The sequence below is a fragment of the Acyrthosiphon pisum genome, chromosome A3, assembly GCF_005508785.2.
Source record: "Acyrthosiphon pisum isolate AL4f chromosome A3, pea_aphid_22Mar2018_4r6ur, whole genome shotgun sequence".
Classification (NCBI taxonomy): domain Eukaryota; kingdom Metazoa; phylum Arthropoda; class Insecta; order Hemiptera; family Aphididae; genus Acyrthosiphon; species Acyrthosiphon pisum.
This window is the reverse complement of record NC_042496.1, coordinates 39,831,088-39,849,588: the sequence shown is the minus strand read 5'-3', so window position 1 is coordinate 39,849,588 and position 18,501 is coordinate 39,831,088.

Genomic DNA, 18,501 nt, shown 5'->3' with positions numbered 1-18,501 from the left:
GGTTCGATAATTACACTTAATACAGAAATATGTTAAATTATTACTCTAGAGGTTATATTTAATTACAACAAACTTTTTCGTGGTCAATAATTTAAAGTCAAGTATAAACGTATTTTACATTTTAATTGCTTTGTGTACATATATTTTAATTATTTTAAATATATTTTTTTAATTATGTTATAAAGAAGTAAATTAATACGTATACCTAACATACAACCTATATAATTTTAATAAATTTATAAATCTTATTTTAGATTCTGCAGAGTGGAGCGTTAAATATATTGGTTTACAATATGTATGCGTGATTAATTGTTTCAATTTTGTTTGTATATATACTCATATATTATATAATTGAAAAATATAGGTACCAAAAATAAATAGTCCTCATTTTGTTTAGCGTTTAAAAATATGTGAATTAATTTGTATTTGAAAATTCATAAAAATATATATTACAAGATTCCTCATAAGTTTTTTCCACTTGTATTTAAAAAAAAAAATGTTTGACGTTAACTGTAAAGCCACATACGTTTTTACATGAATAACTGATGTAAAATAACGATTTCTCATCAAACTATGTTTGTTATTTTAGCGTAATTCAAAAATTATTAATTGTAGAAACTTGAAACATTCCACTGTGTTAATTAAAATGTAATTTTCTATACATCGTGAAATTTTCAAAATATTTAAACTCATTTTAAGTTATATAATATATGCTTAGTTATATATTTTTAGTTTTTCTATAAGTAGTAAAAAAAATTATGAATTAGTCAAAAATCTTGAAAATTGTAATACAAAATCATATAAAAGTTTTTCTTTTAACAAATTAAAGATATTGGAGATACAATTGCACAATTTATTTTTCTTATAGAATATATCTTTTTTTATTTTATGTTTAAATTACGACAAAATTAAATATTTCAACAAAAATAACGATTTTAGTTCTTTTGATGTAATTTAAAAATAGTATTCGTAGGGACTTAAAGCATTTTGTTACTACGTCTATTATTTACTAGGTGTTGGTACACAATGAATTCGTAAAAATACCTAGATTAATTTCATGCTATTTATACCATGAACTATTTATATCAATTCACGCCATTTAACGGTACATCGATATTGACTTAAAAGCTAATAACTACTATCTGTAATAGTATACGAAATAATATCGGTATAATTTATAAGTAATAACTATATAATATAATATGCTATTAGATTTTTGCAAAATTTTGTTCAATCTACCTTATTAGTTATCAGTTATTAATTATAATTACTAATAGGTAGAAATATAAATATATAATAAAATATATTCTTAAAAATATGGGATATTTCATCATATATTATAATGATTTATCATTGAATTCAAATTTAAAACATCCATTACTGAGTTCCACTAAATTCTGAGTGAAGTGATAGATAATAAAAATGTGCAATTGACCTATTAGATTTTTTTTAAAAAAACCTACCGAAAAAAACACTTAATATGTAGTAAGCCAAATTTGTATAAACTGTCAACAGATTGGCAAATCGAGTTAAAGAATCATTTTTAAGTTCGTGGTTGTGCACCAAGTCACACCTCTACACTCTTGTAGTGTTATTATTTATTAGGTACGTACTGTATTTTTTATTTTTGATAACCCTCGGCTGCTGTGACCAATGACCATTGCATTTTAAAATTAAATCAGAATTAGAATAAAATTAAAATTAAAAATGTATTTACAATATGTACAATTAAGTCTTTAATTGCAAGACTTAATTAATAACTTTGAATAGGTTACAGGACATTCTTGTTATTTATGAATATACCTAGTACTCGAATTGAAAATTTGGTGTTGCATCGGATTCGGATGGATTGTTAAATATCTTTGCTTCCCGCATCTTTATTAATATGTCATATTATAGTTGCCTATTACTATAATACCTCCTGTATAATAGCATTAATATTGTTTCTATTTGTAAATCAAATTTCATAAAAAAAAAAATAATGACGTATTAGGAATGTACCTACGTATCAAAGCTAAGGTCAATAATCTATAATATTACATGAATACTAAAAGATTATCAATGCTCAAGAGTCAAGGTTACCATTTCAAATATGATCACTAAATTAGGTAGATACACACTCACATAATCTTTACCTTATGATAATTTGCATTAGTATATTTTTTTTGTGGTATTGAAAATCGTAAAATTTGATTAAAACGCTAATGATTTTTAAACGAAATTATATAAGTTAATCGGAAGTCTTTTGCTCTTGTATAATATTATGTATATAAAGTTATAATATATACAATTGAATATTGGTGCACTATGTCTACCTTGTTGGACACTGTAATTAACTTTTTCTTATTGGTATTTTTTGGTTTTCGTGTACTTTATGGTAGCATTGATTACTATTATAAATTTTAATGAATTAAAAGTACTGATACATAAAATTCCTTAAAATATCTATTTTTTTTTTTTCAAACAAATGCTGCACATTTTTAATAATTTCTAGTCCAATTTATAAAATATTATAAAGTATTCGTATTTTTCATCAGTCTAAACCAACATATTTTGTGTATACCAATATAGAATAAATAAATGGCATATTTTGTATACACTTTTGTTTATGCATGTTTGGGGAAATATGGTGCGGATTCAAATGTTTGATGTGTTCAAAAATAAATATCAACAATACTAACGTACTCAACGTAAACCTTCCTAAACCTACACTTGTTTTAATAAATGTACGGATTCCTACGTAATATGACCTATTATAATAATGCGTTTATGGTAGGTACCTATATGTATAATTATAAAAAATATAATATAGTTTAAGTAGTTTAAAACAGTGAATATAGATTGTGATAAATCAATGAATTATTATTAATTATCACATTTGACCTATTTTAAGTATAACTCAGTTCGGCTAAAATTAATTTAAGTTGTTTAAAGATTATTAGCTACTTCCTGGTTACGCCACTATATTTTTGTCGAAAACTACCACAGATACAAAAGCAGACAAGTATAGGTATCACTCTAGCGATATATAGGTCGCTGTAATAGACGTGTTAAATTTAAATTTAATGATAAATCATTGCTTACGATAAACCTAACCTAACGATTCTGAGCTCTTAATATCTGAACTTCGTGAGGTTTTAATAATTAAGCCAAAAAAACTTTTGAATTAAATGGTTGTAAAATAAGTTGATCGACCCAAGTAAATTTCAAATTAATATGATCCAATTTCTATTGAGAAAATAAACATTTAAATATACGTTAGATAATGAATGCGAAAATGCAAAATAGTATCCTTGGGTCATATCTGTAGTTTTTATTTTTTTATAATATTCGATTTGCCATAGTAATTTTTAACTCTGTATCGTCACTTACTGTATGCTTCATAATAAAATATATTGCATTTAAAATGTCATAGTGACATAAAAAGACATAAAGTAGGTATGACAAGGGTTCATTTTGTGCTGTTTTTTTTTTCTGTTATCTTATTATAGTGTAGAAGTTAAAGTTTTTATATACGTATAACCATGAATGGCTTGAGAATTTTAGACTTGAGTTAAGTAAACAAACGCCACGTCTTCGTCACATTTTTAAGCTTGTAGCGCCGTTCAGTTTTTCTATGTAACGTTTAAGCATCATATGTGACATGTGGTATACTTGTTTAAAAATAAGATTTCATATCTATTTAATTAATATTTGATACAATTTATAATGTAATAATATTGCTGTTGGTCCAAATCGTTTTTATAACAAACAATATTGGATATTATATGTGATAGTAATTATAGGATATATGCGTACACGGGTAGGGACAGAGATGAAAAAAATAAATCGAAGGAAGTAAAAAATTGATATACCCATTATATAATTATGTAGGTACCTAATAGATTTTCTTATAAACTCGGTATAAAATACGATCATCAGTCGACCGAGGACAAGAAATATATCGTCTGATACAAAATATAACGATCGTACCTAATTATTAGTTATTTTCATTCTTTGATTTTCGTCCATTGAAAATTATATGGGTGTACATTATGTGCAATATATTAGGTGGCCACGCTCACCTCCCCGACATAATATATACTATACAGTAAGTAGGTACTTATATATATTATATAAACGTTAAAATACAGATTTCCGTTAGCTACCGCAATTTCATTATATTATTATAATAATAATATAAAGGGGAGCGTTTAATAATAATATATAACATATTATTAAGTATATAGCGCGTATTACCTGCAGTGTAATCGATGATGAAATAATATAATACATCATTATAGAAAACGAACGAATGTTTTTTTTTTTTCTGGATTTTTCAGTGCGCCCCCGAGGACGCCGCCAGACGAACGATTTTGGGTCTGGTGCGGTAAACGGCGTCACATTTTTCGGTGGTCGACTCCATCACGGTGGGAACTATACATTAGCGGCGTCTCGACGAGTGGCGCACGCGCAGCTGCAACACACTACGGTCAAGTGCCATTTTTCCCAATTATTCACCACGTGTAAACTCCACAAGAGCAATACGACGTCGTACACCTATATTATATTGTGCGCCAACTATTATATAAACCTACACGTGTAAAAATTAGTCGGCCACCGTCGGCGTGCGAATAAAAACGTGTAAGATACGCGAGTCACGGCCAAACGACGATGGACGAAAGTATATAAACAATTTATAATATCACATCAGGAAGGGAGGAACGACAATAATTTGGTCCCTTTTGTCTCGAACTGTTCTGGTAGAAATTCGCAATGCGTTTGAGCAAAATTGGTGCTCACTCTGTTTAAAGTGCGCACACTTAACTCGTACATACACCTTCACGTAGGTACCTACTATAATATAGACATACGTGAGAAAAAGTCCAACTAATTCATTCGTTCCATTAAAAATGCTCAATTGCTGACTATTAAAAGCATATAGCGGCATAGGTGCATGAGCTCGATTTTGTTTTAAGATTGAAAAATACTTATTGTATACCTGCGCAGCCGTATGAACATTGTAGTGTTGCATTTTCCCACCCTCTATTCGTCTAAAAACGCTTGATTATAAATACAACTACCTACTATCGAAGAATATTAATTTTACTGTTCATTAATTACTATTATTTAAAAAAAAAAAAAACAATTTACAATATCTGAACTACCTAGCTGAATAATACTGTGCAATCGGAACCAACGGAAAAGGGCAAAAATTATTAATAGGTGGATTAGGTGTTATGTCTGAAGACATTTATTATTATGTAATACTTATTCTGAAATATTGTATTTGAAAAATAATACGATATACCAAACTTCACCGATTGTGATGTATACCGCGATTATACCAATGATAATTAATAACCGTCTTCTACTCGTGCAAAAAATATTTTAATAAAGGAAAATATAATATAAAAATAGAATTAATATGCAAGAACATAATTGGATATTTTATATAATTAAAATATGACATTATTAATGCTGTTTTTTGTTCCCCACGCGAGTATATTATGCAGGGTAGAGAGGAGTACCTTAATATTTGTATTTATTAAAGATTATACTATATATAAGAGGAACTAGAGGAGAAACCCGTTCAGTGGCGGTATACTGGGATATTGCGTAACTATTATGTTAAAAGGTCTCTGCAACATTGTCATTTAAGTCGGCTGTGGGGATTTTCAGAGAGATTATAATTTGATACACTGAGGTAGGTTTTGATGATTTTGTAATCGGTTTTGAAATCTATTGTATTAAGCTATAAAGTTTGAGTCTTTAATTAACTGTAATAAAGTCGCTAGAGGTCGTTGTTTGACGATGCGAATAATTCAGCAAATAAAAAGCAACATTTTTCGTTTATTTATTCCATATTTCCACGAATCACAATATTATTATAAATAATGTGTTTTACTGTTTGTTATAGTATAATTTATTTGATTTTATAGTCAAACATTTATCCGATAATATGCGATAGGCCCACATAAAATACGATTTCATATTTATAAGATTTTATAGGTAAGTACAGGGAAAATGTATGTCGGAATACAAGCACAATAATATAAAGAAGAATACCTAGTAAAAAGGAATATTACCATGAAAAAATCATATTTTAACTACAAAATTATAAATAATGTAATTTGATTTTATTGTAATTTTAAACAAACCATAAAATACTAATGCTGTATTAAGTTAATTGCATTTAAGGCCAATGAAGGTTATTTTGTGAAATTAATTAGATAAATTATTATAAGAACTGTTAGGTATTAATATATTTTACTATATGCATTATACCCACATAATATTTTATTCAATTAATTTAAATGTATATAGTGTACAACTGTATACAGATCCATTAGTCAAACATAATGTATATAATTAGTAAATATTAATTAGTAATAACTTTACTTTGAGTTAGGTTAACTACAGGTACATTTTAATTTTTAATAGTTTTTAGTTTTAAACATGCAAGTCTAGTTACTAGTTTATTTAGTTTTTAAGTCTAACTTTAATTGAAAACAATAATTAGTAAAAATTATTTAATAGAAAACTTCAAAGAAAAACAACGTAAGTTCTTTGAGAAAAATATAATTCATAAATACAAAACTAAAATAGAAAATCTGTTAAGCACTCAGCAATAGATGATTGGTCTAGAACTATTGCAATCATTTTTTTTATTAGCTAATCATAACAATTGTAGACTTGTAGTATTAAGTAGGTATAGTCAGTAAAATATTGAGTAGAAATATTCTTATCTTGTACAATATACAGTTACCTACTAATTAAAATACATTTTGAGACAGCGTCATAATTGTATACAGAAATGAGCAAAAATTGTAATTAACTATTTACAAACAAGTAACACATATTTAATTAATAGGTACAGTATATATATATATAGAAATTATGAATTTGAAACGGAAGTGAGTATACCAAAATATTCACACATTACGGTATCTGAATAGTAAATATTAATGTTCTGAAGACATTAACAGAAATAATGATTTATATTTTTAAAACACATACCAGTTAAGAGTTAAAACCTTATAAACTATGTATGTTACACACAAATAAGTTACAATTACACAAGTATACATCATACACATTATTGTAGTCCATACTCGTTGTTACTGATTACTAAAATATGCAAAACAGCTAATATAAATAATATTAATAACACTAAATTCCTACGTCAAATGATTTAGTTGTAACTTTTTAAAAATACATACCTACTCTATCGTTGGTAATCAATACCCTTTATATAGTATTTTTGTTTCATTTTCTGTATTACTGTTTTAAGAATATACAAAGCAATAGTAGAATAAAATTGAATAAAATTAATTGAATAAAATTGGGAGTATTAACAATCAGAATACTAATTAGATATTAAATTAGAGAAGTATAAGAAAAAACTTGTTTTTATCTCAATCTTTATGATAAACTATAATATTATAGCCAATAGGTATGCTTTTCTAAATATGTAGTTAAAATTACTAAATTAGTCATATTGTTAAATTATTTAATAAATGTTCTTAATTTTATTATTCTTCTTATGACAAAATTTAACTCATTAGTTATTTCTGTATTTTGTAGGTATATCATATTAAATTATCCACTCGATTGATTTTTTTGCAGTGAAGTGTTTTTATTTTTGTCTTAAAATAACTTTAAAAAAAGTGAGAAAATTGTAGAAACGTTCAGGGAGCAACTTGGGAGCTGGGAAGTACCTGGTGAAAATTGGATCTAGGTTGTACTTTGGTGGGTCAAAAATAGAAACTAATAGGTGAGTAATGAGTACTTTTTAAAACAATCGGTGGAAAAAATACAAACATTTGTTAACATTTTAATATTATTATTATATGATTAATTAAAAATTAAACCATCTCCACTCAGAATCATTTTTCGTATACGAGGATAGGTTTACCATTGAATTTGAATTAAACACATCCATTGGTCATTACAGGGACTCCAAATCTATGACGTGATACACTCGACATCTACTGTGCGTCAGTGCGGTTACACTAACACAATTTTTTTTCATTTATATGATGTTATTACTTATTTTACTTATTAGGATATCAAACGTATTCGTGTTTAAAATTAATATCTCTTAAAACGGTTTTGTAAAGTGTATACTTGAAGTATTTGGTAATAATTAATACTCAGTTGAATTTACACTAATAGGTACTTAATAAGTAATAAATATTAAGTAAAAGCCTTTTTCTGATAAAATAAAATATTGCTGCATGATTTTGTATTATTTTTTGAGACACTCGGGTGTAAAATATATATTATAAGCCCTCTTTATACTTAATATATTATTATGACGGTGACTTATACAGTAGATATAACTATATAATACGGAGTATAATATACTATATACGCGTTTTTTCACTTCTATAATCTCAAATTTTCTAACACATGTTTAAGATTGAATTATAATATATTGTACTAGTTACCATTACTCTTAAGGCTCGTCTCCACGGGGTTAACTTAGGTCTTCTCGCTTATATCGGGCTGCGAGCCATATGAATATACTTGAGACATAATATCATGTATATTTTACGACTCTTTGTCGATTTTATTTGAAGTTTACCGGTAAACGATAATAATCATTGAAAAGGTTCGACAGATATTTCTTGGCTGTTCAACCGTATACGTTTTACGAACATAATATTATTTTGTTTTCATAAATTTCGATTATTTATAGATAAAATAACAACGAACGATATACTATACCTAATATTTATTGCATAATAGTTTACATAATTTTAGTTTTTACCAAAGACTTATTACTACTTGTTTTGTTCGGTCGTTTTATGCTTGTGGGATTACTCTGAAACGAAAAATTATTGTTCTTGCGTTCTTGGTGGTTTTTTTTTTTATAATATCCCCTAGATATACATATAGTAAATACTAATAAAAATGTAACCGAACAAACAAAAGTAGGTGGGTCGTCGCCCGACTATGCACAAACGTTTGCGCCGTCATTAAGTCGCGTCGTAGTCGCGTCGTGTCCGTTGACTTTTGCTTATCTGAAACAAAAACTGTCCTCGAGCTCTATTATATCAATGCTAACATTTATACAGTGCTGTACAAATAAAAACGAAAGGAACGCGTTAAAAAAAAACGCACCGTCTATATGTGTATACGTTCGTAAACACGAAGGCTTATAGATTTTTATTTTTTTATAAAAAAAATTTTGTTTATCGCGTTTCATGTCGGCTCTATGGGAATTTGTTTGGGAAGGGTGGCAGACTCCCGGCCGGTCTCGTGAAAAATAAACGCGTCGGCGGGCGTACAGGGGGACGTTCGCGGAGAGGCAAAAAATATAATAATAATAATAATAATATAAAATACGTTTTCTGAACGCGTACCTATATGGGTAGGAGACATACAACCCCGTCTGCAGACGCCCGTCGAGACTCGAAACGCCTCCCTGACCTCGTGTGCACACGATATGATGGATTCGATTAAAATCCGTTTACAGGCGGGTGGTGCCATACAACACGAAGGCCGATCCAGTGGGGTCGTCATCGAGCCTGGGTCCTTCCCCGCCGAGACAGCGCGAGGCGAATCGGCTTAAAAACAACGTCGTCCAGGTGGGCACACACTGCACTTATGTTATATTATGTACAGTGTTATACCTGCCTAGTGCCTATTACAATTTACGACGACCCACATACTATTTGAAATATAAAATGTTCGTGCTGCGGCGCAAAATATTACACAGACTTGGGTAGAATACTTTTAAAAAGTATTTGGAATAAATGCTCGAACACTTATGGAAAATAATATTCAGAATATTATGTATTCAAATACTTCATAAAAATAGTATTCCGAATAAAGTATTTTAAATATTTCAAAAGTATTCAAAATACTTTTTAATTTTTGTTTTAAATATCAAAACAGTGCTACTTTTCTTCGGGAAAATTTGCCAACAATTTTATAACTTATATAATATTGTAAAATTGTCCAGGGAAACAAGAAAACAGTTATTATTGTAAATAATAAGTATTTTTTTATAAGAATAAAATATTTTTAAAAAATATTCTATAAATAGTTATTCAGAATACTGTATTTGGATTTTGGAATACTTTATTCAGAATTTCACCCAAGATAGATATTACACCGTGTGACGAAATGACTTCATGTCGAAAATGCTATGAACTAATGTAACCCTGCAGCATACACTGTGCGCGTTTATTCTTGGGCGCACAATATTATTATAATATTATTACACCCACACCCGTTCGGAAGTTTAGTTTACACCAAAAATAAAGATAGTGTAATTTTCACCCGGTCGTCTCTACCGTAAACGTTGGCATCCCCTTCGGAAAATTTTTGTTGTATATTATGTAACATAGATATTAGCGCCCATCATAACGACACAAAACTGTTATTTTTTAGGGCAGATAATTTAAATTTCTGTACGTATAAAACGTACGTTATATTTGTATGCATTCTATATGATATTCGAGTACCTATATGCAGAACACGAACACTATAATTAGTATATTTTAGAGGCTAGAGTTGTGTAGCTTCATACCTGACCATCGTCGGTTTGGTGTAATATAATATTTATATGGTATAAATGATAAATGACAGAAATTATTTTCCTGAGCGAGCTCGGGTTTGGTGGACTCTCTTGTCGTCAGTGTTTAGGCTCGTGTACGATCGCCTCACCACATTCATATCATAATGATACATACGTTTTGCGGTCGACCGGTTGGCGGTGACGACGAATAAACGCGCTCAACAGCCCCACTGCCACCCGTCAACAAGCCAACACTCAGCAGACCATAAAACGAAATACTTGGCGTCCACATATATTATACGAAGATCGTAATAATAATAATAATACGTGCCACTAATCACTATAATTATTAAACCCGTGTTTTATTTTTATTTTTACGTAGATTACACTGCGGAGCGTGAAAAATGACTAGAATTTATTTTCGGAGGAGGTCGTTGTGTACACCGAATAATATTATCTATAAAACGTACCCAGAGGAATAATCGTTTCTTTATCGGTGTCGACATTGTGTGCCGTGCAGGCTGTACACATTACACAGACCGAAGCGTAGTTATATCCACCACCTAGCTCGACGTGGTGCCAATAACAACTGTGGGGTCCCTATCCCATTCCAAACCGCACTCTCCCGATACGGCTCTACACGAAAACAAAAATATAAAAACAGACTTCTTCCGAAAATATGTTTTGTCCTATAAAACGCTATATAATATTTACCGCAGCTGAGAGCCTGAGAAACAACACGTGTTGAATTATCTCGGTGAGACTATATTCACTTCTAGAATTTCTGTATGGTAATTTATCATTCCAGTGACATCTATATGGACACATGTTTCATATCGGTCGGTGTTGTGTTTTATATTATATTATATAACATACATCTGAAGAATAGCTGTGATATCCAACTGTGGTCAAATGCTATGATCCGATTTAGAATATTTATACTGTACCTACAAATTACAATTGCTTAACGATTTGGTAAACCGCCAATGATCCGTAGTCGACATGCAGTCTTTAGAGCGTACAAAATCGAATACAAAACCTTTTTGAATATTTATGTCATTAATTTTCTAATCTGCGAGATAATTTTCTTTGGAATGTTGAAAAATATTATATTGAAGCTCAATTCTGTGTATTAACTCATTTGACTGTTGAAAGTTGCCGGAGTGGTGTTCGAATTCCAAGAAATTTATAATATTATTCACTAAATAAAAATGTGTTACTTACAAAAAATGCTGAAACTATAAAATGTAATTCAATACAATTGTTAGTTATAACTTATATAGTAGTTACGGATAATGAGTACATATTTGAAACATACTTATAAATGATAATTAACTAATGTATCAATGACTTATTTTTAAAAAATTTATGTTATACGAGTATAACATAATATAATATTAAGTATAATGGGTATACATTGAAATTGAATTCTTTTTTTTTCATTTGTTGTTAAGTACTATAAATTATAATACTTAAACACATTATCCAAAATGGTACCTATATTTAAAATAATTTATAACAATGATAATACATTTAAGCGGTATTTTAAATACATTTCCAAAGTGTTTTCTACAAATGTGAACCTAAACCTAATATTGAAAATAATAATAGGTGAATAATGTACCTATTATATTATTAAATACCTACTCTAATCTTTCATCAAAGTGTATTTTATTTTACTTAAACACAACTTATAAATGAATAATGATTTCCTTCAATCGATAATTCATCATTTTTTGACAATAAATATTAAGGAAAAAGTAATTTATTATTTTTTTTCTTTAAAAATTGTACTTATATTATTTTGTATTAGTGCGTAGGTAGGTACTTTTAAAATACCTTCGATTTATTTTTATACAATACCACTTTTATCTTTGAATTTATCTCTTTGAAAGTATCAATTTACTATTGTTGTGCGTCTTTACTCTTTAGTACACGAACAACCGGTTCTCATTTGGTACCTAGTTGGCAATTCTCAGATGGTTGACCATTGAAATATTGAATAGGGTTGCAGGTATCACTATACTATACATGTATAGACATACCGTTCGATATCATTCTGTCTACTGACCGAATTTCAATACAGCGACCCCCAGCGATCGGTACAAACATTTATTAGGGTTGCATTTTTATTTTATATTTAATGCGTATACGTTAAAATATATAGGAAAAATGAAAAACATGGTAGGGGGGTTCGAGGTCGTTACAGTGTACACGTTGCTGGATGTTGTTCACCACTGAGGCATATAAAGACGAAGTGACAACAAAAGATATATTGTCCGATCGTGCCTATACAATGGCAGAGTTTATATTTTGAATCCCCTGCAAACCAAATGTACACCGTCCACGCTGCATAGTGTGTACACATAGCATAGATCTTTCAAAGACTCGTATGGTAAAACCAAATTCATTTTTCTATAATGATTTTCAAATTATTGTTTAGAAGCATTTTGGCAAGCTGTATTATATTATATACCATTAAATAAAAACCGAATGCTCTAAAGTCTGTATGGGGGTATAGGTATATAAAATATTTTCAGTATACCGGTTACCGGTTTACCGATGCCAGTGAAGTAAAAAATTTTAATTCAACTTAAAAATTACCGTCGCGTATCCTGCATTCGAGATGGATCAAATAAATTAAATAATTAATTGACTTGTTGTTTGATACACCAATAATATAATGATGATTTTCTTACGCGCAACGGTCACTGTAGACAGTTCGTGACTTTAATAAATTCACCAATATGCACCTGCAGTACGTTTGTTCTGTATTTAAATTTTCAGCAAATATGTACCTAGTCTTCGCAACTATAGAATTGTGAACAGTTGTCACGCACTAAAACTTAGGTAATAGGTAGGTATAATCTTCGTACTATAATTGTACGTTACGAATATACCTGTGCTATGCACGTTACAGAACGCAGGTGTTTAGTATTACAATAAAGTATTTCAGTTTATGATGGCAGAAACATGTACACATGACCATGTTAGTAATTTAGTATGTTACTATAAATGTGTAAAAACCAAAAACGTAAGCTACTAACGATTCTTTTAAGAGGAAAAAATGAATGTTTTTTTTTATTATTATTCCTGCTGTATAATTTCTATACATGGACAAGTAATTGTACAAACCAAATAGCTCACATGAAACAAATATATTATATAATATATAAACCTATCTTAGAATTTTCCAACAATAAACAAATAAGCAGAAATTTTGCTAACATTTTATAAATAGGTACAACGAGGCTTAGAATTTACTTTTTTTCAAATGAAATTAATAAATCATAAATAAATGTATATTTATATTATTGCATGACGTTACATAATTTGTCATGTACCTTTCACATATTTCAATTTACATTATTGAATTTAATTAAAATGGCTTTTAAAATAAAAATGTTTCTACATAATATACATCACGACAGTATGCAAGTAACTACCTGCTATATTATACTTACTACTACCTATGTATTTGCTATATTTACCCACTACTATACTTTATTAACTATATTACTAAATATGTTAATAATTGTGTTTGAATTATTGCATACATATTACATACATTACAACCTGTATAAGTGACAAATGGTACTAGATTAATTTTTTAAAATAACATTTACAGCTCTCGGTAAGCTTGATAAATTATCATTGTATTATAAATTATAATAAATATTTAATAATTTAAAAGCATTATGGATTAAAGTTAATGACCTAACCTTTACTTATATAAACAAGTATGTGACAATAACTTGTATATTACTTAATCGAATATTTGAATATTATACAATTTAAGATCAAAATGCTACTTATAAAAGTATACTTAAAACCTAACGGCTAACAGTAAATATCGAATATGATATTGAGATGTGTAGTAACTAATTAATGGATTATACAGACAGATAATTTATACAGAAAATAATTTCTGTATGAGAAAAATCTAATAACAAAATATAATGTTTAAAAATAATTGTTACGTTATTTTACGTTCTGATAAAACTAATATTGTATTTAATAATATTGAATAATTTCCGTTGAGCAACACTATATTTTTCGAAACATTATAATTATTTTTAAGATGTATAGATTAAAAATTAACAACAGTATATATCCACTCAGTGGAGTATCCGGTAAGGTGAGTGGGGGTGTGTTTAAACCTTAAGTATATGTTAAACCACATATTATATGCTATTAATTATTATATTTTAATAATTATTTTAATTATTATATTATATTTTAATTTATTTATTTTTATTCATTATGTTTCTGTTCATTATTGTCATATATTTTTCGATTGGTCAAAATAAGTGACGTAGACAGGAATTTTCATTGGGGGGGATATATTATGTTCATCATTTTTAAGATGCATACAACAAGGCAGTGCCCCCCTCCCCCACACTAATATTATATATAAAAAAGTGGGTAAGTGGGTACTGAACTGTTGTACAGTAGGTGTCTAGATAAGTAAATTTAGACATTTATTGATATTTGTACAGAAAAAATTAAAATTTCTATGAACACCTCAAAATGAGTCAAAATATTTTGAAAATTTTCAATTTTTACGCTCAATTTTTTTATTAATTTTCCCTAACAACAACTAATGAGAAACCTTGAATTAGGTTTTTAAGTTTTTAGACCAAGCGAATACCTATATAATAAAAAAACTAATATAATCGAAATTTTCTTCTGTCTATAAGAATTTAAATAGCTTAAAAATACTCAAAATATTTTGAAAATTTTAGTGTGTATAAAAATGGTAATATAAACATTCGGTGAAAATTTAATTTATCTACGATACGGTTTTTTTCTTAGAGTTAGGTATACCAAATAACAAAATCGATTTTTTAGAAAACTATTTTCGGGTAAAAATCTCTGTTATTCCTTTTTTTTATTTTTACCAACTTCAAAACTACTAAGAATTTGTATGTTTTGCCGAACATATTTCATTTTTGGTAATTATTCCCCAAAATTCACTTTAGAAAATATGCCGTAATATATAAAATTAAAGCATTTTTACTGCCCCCAAAAGATCAACTGAGCACGGACAAAAAAAAAGACATAATTATAAATTCAAAACAATTATCGCTCCGTTTAGAATCTATAAAAAGGACATCCCCCATTCATCCCGTGTTTACGCTAATGTTGACAAATTAATTGCGAGTTTAAATATTATATAAACTAGATAAAACAAAAATGAACGTTTTCAATTAATATTATGATAATTATACTTTATTATTTAGGTAGGTACCGAAAAAAACTCATTATGTGATTGCAAGCCTTTGCCTACAACGTTTGTATTGATTTGAAAATGTAAAAACAATTCATAAAATTGACCTACCAAACTGCCTACTTACTTGATTTCGTAAACGCTTGATAAAAAATTAGGCGTGAAACACGAAAACGTTAAGTATATATACGACATACGTAGTTATATACTAAATATATTTATATATATCAATATTATACATGATAACTGCCGTTCGTCATTATATTATGTTAAACGAATTTTATTGTATATAATATGCGATTGTCTGGAACTTAACACGAATTTCGCGTAAAAAGGTTCATCCGTTTTTTACTTATAATAATATTAAAATAATAGTCAATAGAATATACATCATATCCACTGTCGTAGGTATTATGGTTTTTTTTTGTATGTGTCAAGCAATAGGAATGTGTATGCATATATTATATTTTATAATTTTTGTCTTTTTGCATTGGAAATATTAATTATTTATTGCAAAAAAACGATTTTTGAAACGTTAATTTTTTTTTACTTTCTCAACGCAAATATCCTCGATCCAAACATAGTTATGTTTATGTAATTAATTATAATAATAATATAAGTGATACAACGAATATAATAATTATCATACACTGTTGTTCGTATTTCTCAGCAATATTGAATATTATAGATTACACCTGTGAATAATATAATATAAAATATGTATTTATATTAAATACGGGTTGTGTACTCGTGTGGGTAACCCTTATTACACACTCGACGACGAATAATAAATTACTTAAGTATTTGAACTGTGAATAATAATAGAATAATAAATTACTATTTACTATATTATTTGAGTTGTGAATAATAATATAATAATAATGCATTATTTCCGAACCGTTTAAACGACGCTCATATATAACGGCCGAGATCTTTGTCGTATCGACAAATTGTCGGCTGTGTCTCCCACGCCGCGCCGCTATGCATGAATATTATTATAATATTATGTTGTGTAGTAAATAGGTACACAATATTATCATCGGCCGACGTGCACAGTTATGGGTGCCTCTAACAGGTCGTTATTATTATATTATAGCATTTAGCTCGGCCGCGAGCGCAATATTGTTATTTGCATTAGGCAAATGCACGATCGCGAGAAAATCGGAAATAACAATACGGATAATACTGTTTGCAGTTCGACGACATTCCAGCGAAACGAGTCTTGTACTGGGTAGTAAGTTGTTGTACGTTACCTGTTAATCCTCGAACCTCGAAATCACCACTGGTCCGGAGAAAAGCGTCGTCCGTTTTCCGAGGATTATAAATCAAGGTTTAGGATTGTTTAGATGCCACCTAACATTATTATCTAGTTTTCCCGGATGTTCCATAGGAGGGGGGGGGGTTGTCACGTATCCGAGATCTGCGTCCCCAGTTATGGCTTTGTTCGAATGAAACCGTTTTTGAACCGCATTTCTGAAAATACAAAATCTTTTATTTACTTGATATAAATGATTAAAAACAAATATTCTACTATCTAGGACCAATGGTTTTATTTATACAACTGACACCATATTGAACCAGTCCCTGGACACTCAGCCGCCATCTTTTTGGAGGACAAATTGTTATCACCGCTGTAATCAAATCACTTTCATTGTTTTATTCTGTGGTAACACAGAATAAGACAATATTGATAACATTCGTAATATTGAATAACACAGTGTTCAGTCCTCCAAAAACATGGCTGCATTGATTTAGTTTTTATCCTATATTCCCCGTATATTTTATAATCAGTGTCCATTCTGATTGTCTCATTCTGTGATTGAACCATCGGCCACTATTATAATTCAATCATCAATATTAAATACTAAAATACATCATAGTATGTATTATTACTTACTTATGCCTACTTATGAAGCGACGTGTCGTAAGCGCGCGTTTTAGTTAACTTTGAATTTTGATTAAGTTCAAACGCGCCATACCGGCAAGGGAAACGTCGGAGTGGCGCGTCCTGAAAGAACCTGAAAATGCGCGCGCACGATACGTCGTTTATGATACGCGCCCATGTGCATTCAAATATTATTTTACTATTCGCATTACATAAAAGTAAAATTAATTAGCCCAATAATGTAGATGTATAATATTTTTGGGAAGTAAACGGGTACGCTTCAAATGCTTGGTCATTGCCCGTTGGCGTAAACATTATTTGTAATTAGGACCCGGAACTTGATGACCTAAAAATCTTTGAAAAATGCAGAGACTCATATTATGTGAAACATGCAATAGAACTCTAACCGTGTAACATATTATAACAGATTGCAAAAAAATATTCAGATCTCCGCACGAATACCTTTATACCAGAACACCTCCAGAAAGCATTTACAAACGAAGAAGAATAAAAAATAATCAGATTCTTAAACGAAGCCAATTTAAAAAAATTATTTAAGGACCTAAAATTAAAATTTCAAACAAACCTGTAAATTGTATAAATGTCTCAATATAAGTCTCCATTATTGGGAGTGCACTTCCAAATTTTCCATTAAGTATTTATGCGTTAGCCAAGTGTGTTAAATTCTGATCCAGTTGATAATATTGTTGGTTGTTTTCGATTAAGGTATGGACTTTGTGTCCATATTTGTTAGTATTAGATTCTATTTATCTCAGTTTGTTGCCTCCGAGAAGTCTCCATTATTGGGTATAATTTGATTTTATTTATTTATTTTTGTGTAGATTAGTAATTTTATGCAATGGGTATCGGTATAAT